The sequence below is a fragment of the Eulemur rufifrons genome, chromosome 15, assembly GCF_041146395.1.
Source record: "Eulemur rufifrons isolate Redbay chromosome 15, OSU_ERuf_1, whole genome shotgun sequence".
NCBI classification, from domain to species: Eukaryota; Metazoa; Chordata; class Mammalia; order Primates; family Lemuridae; genus Eulemur; species Eulemur rufifrons.
In genome coordinates this window covers 7,294,618-7,307,392 of record NC_090997.1, presented here as the reverse complement: position 1 = coordinate 7,307,392, position 12,775 = coordinate 7,294,618, and the positions used below count along the sequence as shown (strand labels likewise).

The following is a 12,775-nucleotide window of genomic DNA, read 5'->3' as shown; positions in this document are numbered from 1 at the left end:
TGGGTCTCGGTGTCACACAGGTGCTAGACAGTAAAGAGGAGAATCGGTTTTGCCAATTTCAGTAAATTATGCTCTGTCTCCGGCCTCAGTCCTGCTGTGAGGTGTTGGACAAGTTACTTAGCTGCCTCAAGTCTCACGTCCCTCATCTGTAAAACGGGGTTGTAATGCTACCTGCGGTTAAATGAGTCAGTTTAGATAAATGGGCTTAAAACAGTGTCTGACACGTGGGAGGAACTCAATAAATTTATCCACAACAGCAATAATAATAATAATTATTTTTTGAACAATGAGTGGCTTGGAGCAGATCAGGGACCAAGGAGAAGGCCGTGAGCAGACCTGGTGTGAGACTATAGGGAGTGGAGCAGCCTGTGGCAAACTGGAGACAGCAACCCATGCAAACAAATTCAAATGTCAATTTTATAAGACACTCTGCAGGCCAAACAAAATGGATTTGTGGGTCACACACAGCTCTGGGACCATCAGTTTCAACTGACTGAGCTTTCCTGTCCCTTCTACCAATAAAATATCACTCAAATATAGAATCAGGAGTGCCTTAGAGAGCTTCAAGTCCAACCATTTACCCATTTTATAGATGAGGAAACTGAGACCCAGCGAGGGGCGTGCCTTGCGAGCTGTATCTGTGCTGGGATCCTCCAACCCCAGCTGCCTGTCACCCACGCAGGGCACTGTCCCACACATCCTCCTGGCTTGCTGCTGTGTGCTCTTGGGGAAGTTGCCGTACCTCTCCAGGCTCAGTTTTGCCTTCTGCATAGAATGCAGGGCTCGGAGTGGATGCAGCACAGCATGGGGGGGGGGGGGGCGGGCGGGGATGAGGGTGAGTTTAGGACACACAGGGGCCTGGATTAAATCCCGGCTATGTGACCTAGGTGGGTAACTGTCCCCTGGAGCCTTACCCATCACTGCCCTCACGCCACCGTCATCAAGGCTAGTCCTGTACAGGGCTTGCTCTGTGGAGCTGACATTTATTCCAAGTGGCTTTACTTGGACGAAGTCATTTATTCCCGACAACGACCCTGGGAGGTTGAGTCCTACTGTTATCCCCGATTTACAGATAAGGTAACCGAGGCCCGCAGGGGTCAAGTAACTTGCGCAGCAACTCGTAGGGTTGTCTCTGGGAGGGATCCCGTGCCCACCGTGTGGCCCAGCGCGCAGCACGCAGTGGGCGGGCAGCGAGCGCCAGGACCCACCTCCGCTCCAAATCAGCCAGTGCCTTCTAGGATTGTGTCGTCACCGCCGACACTCCCAGGAGCCGGGAGACCTTTTACACACCATATGGCTGCGGAATTAATAAAGTGTTGTAACCAAAGATTGGAAAAGAGATTAGGGGACTTGGCTCCTAGAGTGAAATTATTAAAAAAAGAAAGAAGGAGTGAGAATGGGGCCCAGGCCTCCTCTTAGAAGCTGGGCAAACACCAGGCGAGGGAGCGTCCCTAACCAGCGCAATGTGTCTGCTGTCGGCCATAACAGCAGGACTTATTGGCGCTGTGGAGACAGGAGAGCCAAAGAGTAACAAAACCGCCTCTGTGGAGGGGGAATAAGGAGGCAGGTTTATTACCTCGGCAAAGAGGGACACTCGGGGCCGGAACAGCCTCTCCTGAGGAGAGGGGACACAGCCCACCTCACCCAGCCTCAGGGCCCACCACCCTCCACCGACCTCTGGTCACAGGTGGGGACCTGGATGGGGCTCAGCAAGGCCTTTGCCCCTCATCCTCCTCCCCACTCCCTCACCCCGCCCCCCCTCCCCCTGCAGAGGCCAAAGCCCCTTCCTGACCTTTGGTGTCCTCTGCCTGCCCACTGCCTGCTTGTTCCTGCCAGGCTGTGCGACCTCGGGCAAGTCACTTCACCTTTCTGGGCCTCAGTGTCATCATCTGTAAAACAGGGATGATAATAGAAGCCACCTCATGGGCTCGGTGTGGGGATCAAATGAGGGCTCGCGAAGTACTTAGCCCAGTGTGGTGACACGGAGTAACGTCTCAGGAACAGTTGTTTATTATTATTATAAGCAGTTTGGCCCTTGCCACATTATCCACATTATATAATGTGATGTCCCCAGCTAGACCATGGGCTCTGAACTTCTCACGTCCTCATAACCCCGTGACAGAGTTATTATTGTGCCCATTTTAAAGCAGAAGCTCAGGGCGATGAACCAACTGTCTGCCCCAAAGTCGCACAGCTCGTACCAGACCGAAGGCGGGTCTCAAATGTGGACGCTGTGGCCTTTCCTCTCTGCTCCTGGGGCCTCCGCTCACCTGGGGAGCCTCCGGGGCTCCCAGCTCCACCCCTTGGCAGAAAAGAGCTAGAGCTGCTGCTCCAGCCTCAGGTGGGAAATGGTTAAGGAAAAGCAACCTCAGCTCCAGGAGTCACAGAAGCCAGGTCCGCAGGCCCCTGGGATCCGGGACGCCAGCAGGCTGAGGGGCTCTGTGGTGTGGCAGAGAACTGCTGGCACCCAGAGAGGAGACGCCAGCCGAGCTGCTCCACGCCAGACGCGGCTGCTGAGAGGGCGTGCACACGGGCACAGAGACACGCAGCGGTGTGCACTCTCTCCCGTGTGCCCACTCGAGCTCCCACAAAGCCATGTTACAAAGAACCATTGTCCCTGCTTCTTAAGGCGAGAGACTGGGTGCTGCAACCGGGATGCCTGGGGGCTCCTTGTCATATAGGAGGGATTTTTCGTGACCTTGGAAAGTTTAACTCACAGGCCAGCACAGCAGTGGGGAGGGGAGATTCCTAGGGTCTTCCTCAATAGGAGCTCAGTGTCCTGTTGAGGACACTGAGGGTGAGAGGTCAGAGGATCTTAGGTCCGCAGATCTGCTCTCCCCTGACCGCATCCAGACAACTCTCTGACGCTCCCCTCCCTAAAGGTTTCAGACTTTCATGGATATCAGATCCACTGCGGGTGCTGATTAAAAAATTCAGACTCCTGGGCCTCTCCAGCAGAGCTCTTCATCCCCATCTGGCAGGTGTAGAAACTGAGACCCAGAGAAGCTAGGTAACTTGCCCAGGAACACACAGCACAGAGCTGCTATATGACTCCAGTGCCCAAGCTCTGAACTACCCTGCTAGGCTGTTTTCCAGGCACCTGCAGACCCAGGGGCTCCCTGGGGGGAGCACGGTGGGGAGTAGGGGGCAGAGCTGGACAAAAATGGTCAGGATCCCAATCTCAGAGCTGTTTCCACTGGGGGCCGGACGCTCAGAGAAAAACCTGAGGCACAGTCCCAGCTGCAAGAGGCAGAGGGAAGTGTCTAGTGGTCAAGTACACTGGTTCTGGAGTTAGCCGGAGCTGTGTGACCCTGGGCAAGTGACTCAGCCTCTCTGAACCTGTAGTGAAATCAGGATAATGATTGTCCCCACCGCACAGGGTGGGGGGGGGTGGGGATTAAATGAGCTAATGCTGCATCCCAGCATCCGGAGGGCGACCTGGATGGGTGGTGCTTTAGCCTCCTGCAGACTCGGCCACGGGGTGGGGCCAGGTGCATGGCCCAGAAGCTGCCTGAGGAGGGATGGGCCACCCCACTTTGAAGCCAGTATGACTCACTTTCCACCCCAGAAGGGGGTTAGAAGGGCCAGCCCTGGCTCCAGATGCACCCGAGCCGGGGCTGTAGTGGAGTTCCCTGACCCTGCCCGCCATCTGTGCAGGGTTGTTGGAACTGCCAGTCTCACAGGGCAGTTAAGTTACAGCCCCTGCGGCTCCGTGTCCACACGGGGCTAGAGCAGCCTCACCCTGTGATCCCTCAGCCTCTCAGCAGGAGCAGGAAAAGGGAGCCAAACTGGAAAGTTGCAGCTTGAATTCCTTCCTTCCCAGGACCCTCAGCCAAAGGGGCTTCTGTGAACTCCATCTCTCCAAGCCTTGGCCTCACCTCTGCCCCCATCTGTCTGGCGCACTTCCGTGGACAGGCAGAGCGGTCGGGGAGCAGGATTAGGGGCTCGGCCACCAGACTGCCTGGGTTCAACCTCTGGTGTGTACAAGCTCTGCAACCTTGAGCAAGTCACTTAACCTCTCTGTGCCTCTGTTTCCTCATCTATAAAATGGAGATAAGCCTAGAAGCCACTTCCTAGGCCTGCTAACAATCACACAGATAAAGATTTGAATGACCCCAGGCACAGGGGAAATGCTCAATTGTCATTATCAGCTGCGAGACCACCTGGCATCAGTGTGGGGGAGGGGTCCAGGTATGAAAAGTGAAAAAGCAGGACTCAAGGCCTCACTGTGGGGAGGACAAGGGCCACGGGTGGGGAGGGGCAGGGTGGAGGGCACCGGGAGCAGCAGCAGTCAGCGGAGTCCTCCAGGGAGAGAGACGAAAGTTGGGCTGAGGCGGCCCTGTCCGGCGCCCACTTTTCCTTCTTTCATCTTCATTTCCCTCCCTTTCTGCTCTACTCCTCAGGCAGAGGCAGACATGGAGAAAACTCACCTGTTGTCAGGCTTCTCCTGGTCCCTGGTCTGATCTGAGGCCACCAACCTTTCCTTTAGGCTTCCTGCCCCTGGGTAGGACAGGCTGGCCTAGGACCAGGTGGACACAGTGCAGTCGCTGCTTGTGGAGGATGGGCCGTGTCTGCCCTCAGACTGGGGCTCCCCGGGAGCAGGACTGAGTCTTTTTCTTGGGTGTCACCCCACTTATCTCCTGGGACAAGACTTTTACCTCTCGGAGAGGGAATAACGATGTTCCATTTACTCAAATTTCCCCTCATCCTGCTGGCGGTGGCAGTGGGAGAGAGCATCAGAGGTCCTGGCAGAGAGCGGAAAGCCTGGTGGGGGCCGTGAGTCCGTGTTTGACGGTGGGGGCTGTGGAGCTCATGGTGGGGACATACCCTCTGCCCTGGCCCTGCGCCCAGCCCCAGCCAGCAGCCTTCCCAAGCCTGTCCCTGGCTTCGGGGACAGAAAGGAGTGTGGATGGCTTCCCCAGGCCCAGCCCTCTCAGGAGCTGCCGAGGGAAGCCGCGGTGCTGTGGGAGCCAGAAAGACCATTTCCGCCCTTAAACCACAGGGACTGGTGAGCTTGAGGAGCTGCCCAACTCGTGTTTGTTGAACGAATAATCGCAAACTCGCAGGCTAATTACTCCCCCAGCCTAGCCCACTCACCTCTGCCAGCCTCGGTCTCCCCACATTCTCCAGGACCAGCCCATGTTCCAGCCAGCCCTGCCGCACACTCTCAACCTTCTCTGACCCCCTGTAGTCCTCGAGCTGGGCCTCAACTCCAGCCCTCCACCTCGGCACCGCTCAGACTCACGGGGGAGCTTCCTAAAGCCCAAATGCCCAGCCCCACCCTCGGAGATTCTGGCTGGGGGTGCCCGCAGGGCACTGGTTCTCTTTAATGCCCCAGGTGGGGCTAACGTGCAGCCAAGGTTGAGAACCAAGGGACCAGGCGGTGGTCTCCTCCAGAGGAAGGGGAACTGGCTCTTATTTCAAAATTCCAGTACCTAGCACCGTGCCTGGCTCATAGCAGGTGCTCAATAAATGTTAAAGCGTGACTGCCTAACAAATGGGCCTGCCCCACTCCTGGAGGTGCCTGAAGGTAAACAGGACTGGAGTCCTCCCTCTCCAGCAGGTGAGACAGGATGAAGAGCTTATCTCTGCTGACTGACAGGCCAGGTTCACATTCTGCTACCTCCTTGGCCTTGGGAAAGTTGAATCTCAGTTTCCTCTTCTGAAATGGGGCCAATAACAGCCCCTGCCTCACGGGGCTGTTTTGAGGATGGAGAGCACTTCCAAAAGGCTTAGCTCAGGCTGTTTGTGTTAACCTGGGTCCTGGCAGGAAACACATGCTTCATTCAAACCATTGAGGAGTTGACCAACGGGATCGTTTGCACAGATGTCTGCAGGGTTGAGGAAAGCAACAGGGGGGGTGCAGAAGCTCAGCAGTGGCCACGCTGGGGAGCTGGCCGCCCCTAGGCCTAGAGAGGCAGGAGCAGGGAACAGCCACAGGAACCCAGAGACAGAGCTGTGCTGTGGGACAGGGGCCGTGACAAGCACCAGGAGCCTTGAGGACGCAGCACGTCCTGAAGTGTCTGCCAACCTCAGTCACCTCCCATCCTCCAGTCTCCTACGGGTGCCAGGAAGCTGGGGTGCAATTTGCAGAGGTCGGCCTCCCGGGGCACAGTGCAGGGCAGAAGGGGGCAGAGAGTGGACTTGGATTTGGAGGAGCAAACAAAAGATTTCCAGCACCTCGACATACGGTCAACGCTGATTCAATATTAGTACTATTACTACTGTTCATTCACCTCGTATTTAACTGTATTTTACACGTCGGTCTCCCTAGCACAGTAGACGGCTTAGGGGCCGGGACCAGGTCCTCAGCAGCGCTGTCCGCACGTGCCAGGTGCGCCAGGTCCCTGTGAACACCGAGGAAGCGAGGGCCGTGCCTTCACACCGCAGCACCATCCACGTTCAGCCATGGGCGTTCGTGCTTTTGACAAGCCATCAAAATGGCTTTGCTGTCGCAAGCTTCATTAAAATGGAAGCACATTGCTCTAGTATGCAGATGGGGCCACTTTATTACTTTTTAATTTGCTTACAGAAAGCCCCTGTTTGGTGTATACCGTATTTGCAAATAGTAACAAATGGGCACGTTTGCTGCCTCCAAAGCTGGGTGTCCCTGGGTAAATAGGCCGAAGCCGTGTTTGAGCACCGCGCTTGGTTACTCTTAATAGAATCTGACACGCTGCTCAAAATGTGTGGAAGGCTGGACGGAGGGGACCAGAGTGTGTGTGCGTGTGGCTCTGGGCGACTCTCACCTCTCTCTGGACTCAAGTGCTCAATCTCCACGGCAGGTGACCTGGGCGGAACGGTCCCCACGGCCTTCGCAGCCCTCCTGGTCCACGACACGGAGACTTCTCTGTCTTCACCACTCTGGAAGCTACAAAACTCCCGGAACCGCCCGCTTCCCAACTCCCAAAGGAAGCTTTCTTAACTAAAATGAAATAAAACTTACAAATTACCAAATGAATTTTGAAAATGGGTCAAATTGAATGAAGAATACTTAATGGAGCGTAACTATTCAAGTGGCAGTTCAAACACTTCCACCACGGCCCCCAAAGCAACGGTATTCACAAATTGGCCAGGACCCTCGAGTCTCAGTTTCATTCCTTGTTAGCTGTGCAGTGTTACCTACCCTCTCTGTGCCTCAGTTTCCTCATCTGTAAAGTGGGGATAATGATGATCCCCTCCTCCTGGGGTTGCTGAGGGGATTAGATTCTTCTAACTGTTCAGGACAGGGTGTGGCCCCCGCAAGCGCTCAGGAATTGTTAAGTACCGTCATTATGTGTGGCGACAGGACTTAGGACAATCTCTGTTGCATAAAGTTGCCCTTTCAGCAGAATCTGTCCTGTCCTGACCACACCCAAGGAAGTACCCTTGTCCCCCAAATTACTTTCTCTCATATCCCCCTGGTTTATTTTTCTCAAAGCACTCGCCGTAGTCTGAAACCCCCTTTTCATTTTCTCCCTATGTATTCAGTCTCTCTGCACCTCCCTGTGGGCTCCATGGGGGCAGAGGCCTTGCGGGCCTCATTCCTGGCTGTCTCCCCGGTGCCTGGAGCAGCATCTGGCGGTCTCTCCGTCAGTGCTCGTGCTCGTCCGATGAAGGAAGGACCACCTCTGCGAGCAGGGGGTTGGCCGGATGTGAGGATGAACTCCGGGAACCAAGATGGTTGTTGCAATGGCGCCGGCTAAGGTCGGGCCCCACGTGGAGGCCACATACATGTACTGCATGTTTTATACATGCGCATCCAACCCCTGCAGCCTGAATTCATGGGACTGTCCATTAACTGAATTTCTGTTTGAACTTTTAGGGTAAAACAAGATCAGAAAAGAACACAAAGAAGGAACAAAACAACATTCTAGTCTTTGGGGTGAAGTCCCTGACTCAGTACTGTCAGGCCCTCTCCTGGGCCTCCTTTCCAGGGGACTTAGATGAGGTGACTTCCTGTGAAAATGGGCTCCCAGGGCTCCCCGTGTCCAGATGAGGATGATGTGCCCTTTTGGGTGCCTGGCACTTTACAGGTCACAAAGCTGTCTTGGAGCCGTCACCCCACGCAATGTCTCCTCGTGAGGAGGGAAAGCTCCGGCTCGCTGTGAGTAGCATCGCCCCCACTTTACAGATGCAGAAGCCGGGGGCAGAGGCAGGACGCACTCGCCAGCCTTCCGAGAGCCACCTGGGGCTCTTGCTGACAATACCTCTCTGCCTCCTCAAAAGGGAATATGAATAACCCTGCTGAATAAAGCGAAGAACAGAATTGGTGCATTTCAAATACACGTTCAACTATCAGGAGAATGATATTAAAAGGAATGGGCTCCCCTCAGTTAACTGGAATATTCTATTAACCACACACACACACACACACCACTCCCAGCACTCCAGCTGGAAGTACCTTTCAGATCATCCTGTTGGGGGCTCCTTAGGATTTCAGAAATTATATGTCTCTAATTGATCACTCTAACAAACATTCAGGACCCAACACGATAAAAACAAAGAGGCCACTTTTCCAGAGAAGGGTTCAAAGGCGTCCTGTTATTACAGTCATTCTCAACAGTAATAACACTCATCACGTAGCAAGTTTGCACTTGCCGTGCACCAGGCAATGTTTTAAGGCCCTCAGAACACAACAGCCCCGTGGCGTATTATTTTCCCCACTTTATATGAGGAAACTGGGGCACAGAGAGGCAAAGAAACATACTCAAGATCACACAGCTGGTAAGTGGCAGAGCCAGGATCCAAATCCAGGCGGCCAGGCTCCTGGGCATAAGCCCTTCTCTAGCACATACTGCTGCTTGCTCAGGGAAAAAGCTTAGGAAAGTTTAAAGAAGTAAGAAGATATAGTAATACTGGTAAGAATCCATTTTATTGCAAAGGTTTTAAATCACAAAAATAAATATTAGTAGTGAAAGATCATGACTAAGCCATTGGGTGTAAAACCCTCCTTGTAATAGCATTATATGTGAATGAGGCCGGCAGAAGATAGCTCATCATTTTGGCCATTGGACATGACAGAAAGCACGTTTGGGTCACGGTTATAAAACACTGTGTCCGAGCATGATTACTCCTGGGTCCCAGAAATGGCACACTCATTTGGCACCTCAAATGGCACCTCTCTCTCCTTTTACATATAAAACACCTGAAGCCCAGAGAGGTTAAGTGACTTGCCAGAGGTCACACAGCAAATCACAGGGAAACCTAACCTACTCAATTCAATGAACATTTAATATAACACATGCCATGTGACTGAGTCGTTTTTTGCACTAGAAGCCAGAGAGGAAGCCCAAAGCCAGATCTCCTTAGCCAGATAAAGGCTAGAACCAGCTCCTTCCACTGTGCTAGTCACAGCCTAGGGCTATTTTCTGCCTAAGTGCAGCTGCTGCTGTGGGCAGTCACTTAAGGGTTTTAGCCCTTGGCTCTCCTCAGGAGAGGAAAAAGGAAAGGCCAGATGCCTACTGATCCTTTTATCTGAGGGCCAATGAATCCCTTTTACCTCTCAGAAACTTCCAAATAACCCTCTCCCTTCTGGTAATTCTAGAATGAAAATCGGCTCCCACCTGCCTCTCCTACCACCATTCAAGCTAACGGCTCAGGGAGAGGCCAGGGGCCGCTTCTTTGTGTGCCTGCAGCCTCCCCCTCCTCCTCACCCACCTGCGACAGCGATAATCCCCATCCCGGATGTCACAGGACTGAGTGGGAGGAGGCCACTGTCCTGCAAGGGGACCTGAAGGGACAGGTCGCCAGCCAGGTGCCAGGAAGCGGGGAGAGCAGAGCAAGGGGACCGGGAGCCCCTCTGAGGGTCTGCGCTGTGGGCTTTCCAGAGAGGCAACAGTGGCTTATTACAGCTAATTTCCTTCCCCCTGCTAGAACCAAAAATCCACAGGGTTTTCACAGCATATTTGTGTATCTGGCGCTCTCAGTTCACCTCCCCTTGGGGACCATAAGCGACACTGAGGAAAGAAACAACATGGTCTTCCATAATTTCAGAGTCAGTTGCAGAGTTAATAATAAATTAAGAGCTGGGAGTGGGTGGAGGCCTAGATGGGGAGGGCACGCTCCGTGCCAGCATAGACCAGCCCCTCCGGGAACATCTGGCAGTCAGGAGAAAGAACGGGAGCCGTGGGGACCGAGGATTGAGGTGGCTGCCCGAAGGTGGAAGCCTTCCCCGTTGGACCCCAGATCTTTGTGGTACCAAAGCCTGCAGGTGCCCACCCAGGGAAGCCAGGGAGGGGCACGGGCAGATCCCAAGAGCATTCTCTCCCACTCCTCTCTTTCTCCCTGTCGGTGGAGGAAGGGGCGCAGAGCGGGTCCCAGCCCCGATCAGAGTGCCCGGTAATCCCATACTCTCTGAGGAAGGGCGGGACAGCTGTTTCACAGAGAAAAGGAGATTCCCCTCCCTGGAAGACTTGACTAAACCCACTCACCTCTGAGTGGTTTCTAGACCAGCAGCCACACCAGTTGGAGATCCAACAGTCCCAAATGCCTGTGTAATTTTGTTATTCATTTTTCTCATCCTGGGAAGACTGTCTCCCAAACTGGGAGCTCCCTGAAGACCAGGGTCTCTGCCATCACACTGAAAGCTCAGCCAATTCCTGTTGGAGCTAAGGTCATGAGGGGACTGGAAGCAACAGAGGACACAGGGCAGGTTTAGCCCCGAGAAGACGGAGTGGGGTACAGACAAGATGGCTGCCCTGGACTATCTGCAGGGCTGTCCTGTGGGCGTGGGGGTCACTCCTTCTACGTGCAGCTCCCAAGAGGAAGAGCTAGGATTAATGAGAGATGACACAGGGGACCTGACTTGGGATCCAGAAAAGGATGAACTTTCTAAGAGAGTAGGTCAGTGAGAGGCGGCTCCTACCACCAGTGGAGCTTCTGGGGAAGGGCCTGAAGTGAGGTGGCAGCTGGAACCCATGGCCATTAAGATCCTTCCCAAGCCCAAGAGTCAGAAAGGGGTGGATGGAGATCCAGCCTCACCCACCCCCACACCCAGAGCCGCCCCTTCTGATGACTGCAGAGAGGGACCAAAGGCAAACATGCAGGAGGACACAGGGACTCAGTCTCGGCCAGGGAGGCCACCAGACAAATCAATCAGGCAAACAGCTGCAGGCAGGGGATGAACACAGCAGTGGCTGCTGTGGAGCTCTGTCCCCCCTTCCCCGTCCCATGGCCTGGAAGACAGTCCCACTTGCCTGCCGCTGAACAGACAATAAGTAGGAAAATAAACCTTCCTTGCTGGCCAGTGTCCTGTTCTGTCCTCGCCACCCCCGGGGAAGCAAGGCCTCAGCTCACCCTGCACACTACAGGGGTCCCACTCGCTCTCACGAGGGAAGCCGGGGCAGAACAGAGCAAGGGAGTCGCTTGCCCTCAGTCACGTGGCCGCTAAGGGGAAGGGGCTGGGCAGAGGCCCCGGATGCCTAACTTGCAAGCCACTGTTCTTCCTCCTGCCCTTGGCTGTCTCCATGGCACCATCTGCTCCTGTAGCAACTGGGATTCCTTTTAAAAAATATGTTCATCTCAGGCAAGTCCCAAAGTAGATGGAGAAATGATATATATGTTCTTTGCTAGCCCAGAAGAGCAGGAGGAATGAGCTCCTGGCATTTCTGCGATCCCAAGGAACGTGTTACGCTCAGGTCTCTGTTTCCTCCCCACGGCCACGCTCCTCTCCCCGGCCACAGGGCAGCACCTGTCATCATTCACCTTCCCGTCCTGCCAGGAGCCCCATCCACACCTTGAACCGCAGGCACCTCGTTCCTCCTGACGGGCTGACAAACCCCTCCACTAGAAGATATTCGGGACTCAAAGAGTTGCCACTCTCAGAGGATTTACGTTGTCAGCCAGTCTCTGCTAGACAGTGAGGCTTCACCTAGAATTCAGATCCTCTATGTGCAGGACTTTTGGGGTGATGGGGAGATGGGGGGAGGTCAGAGATGCCTTTCCAGAGCTCCTATTCCTGGTGGGAAGGGAAGGCTGGGGGTGGGGTGGGGACACTGTCCAGGAGGAGGGACCCCCATGCCCAGTTCTGAGGTGTCCAGAACTGTTCAAGCTGAACCCAGCCCAGCCATGCTCTGTAGGGACAAATGACCTCTCCCTGTTTGTTAGTAAGTCCTGGAGAACAGGAACTAGTTCTAGAACTAATGTGGTCTAATGTGGCAGACCAACCCAAGCCACTGCAGACCACCCTCCTTCACCCATCGGAACAGACACCCCCATCTCACCGGCTCGGCCCCCTCCCTGAGCTTATGAACCACGCAGTGTCCGGAGGCCAGAGACTAGGTACTGACCTCTGGGGGTCCCTCGCCAGGGGGTTCTGGCTCCTGTCAGTACTGGGGAGCTAGAGAGGCAGGGTGGATTCCCTGTACTGGACACCTGCGGATACCGACGGGAGCGTGTGGTGTGTTCGCAGGCTCCAGAGCCCAGCCCGGGGCTCCTGTCCCCTCCCGCCCACACCCCTCCCCCCAGACCCAGGGCAATTTCCCCAGAAGTGTGCTCTCGCTGGGCGCCGGGAGCCACAGCACCAATTGACTGGATTTCAATCAGAAATCCATCTCCCTTAAGGACCACTTTGGATAAAAGCAGAAGTAACCCGCAATCTAGATGCTGATGCCAAGCGTTAATGGGAGAGCGAGAGAGGCCGGCTACCCAAGTCCGGCCCCAGCCCCCAGCCCCCAGCCCCCAGCCAGGGCGAAACCAGGCCTCAGGCCAGGCAGACTCAGCGTCGGGGCCCAAGCGAAAGGGGCAGTCTGATCTCCCGCGTCTCTGCCACCAGCGCCTCCGGCCAAATCCCTGA

The 12,775-nt window shown here is 54.8% G+C and overlaps 1 long non-coding RNA gene across 1 annotated transcript; it reads right to left on the bottom strand.

The window, feature by feature from the left end:
• Positions 1 to 876: 876 nt before the first annotated feature.
• On the bottom strand, positions 877 to 12,402 carry LOC138395768 (uncharacterized). The gene is made up of 3 exons (XR_011235552.1): positions 6,750 to 12,402; positions 1,793 to 1,889; positions 877 to 1,297 (listed from the first exon to the last, which is right to left on the bottom strand). It is a non-coding gene; the product is annotated as an uncharacterized lncRNA (long non-coding RNA).
• Between the last annotated feature and the right edge of the window lie 373 nt (positions 12,403 to 12,775).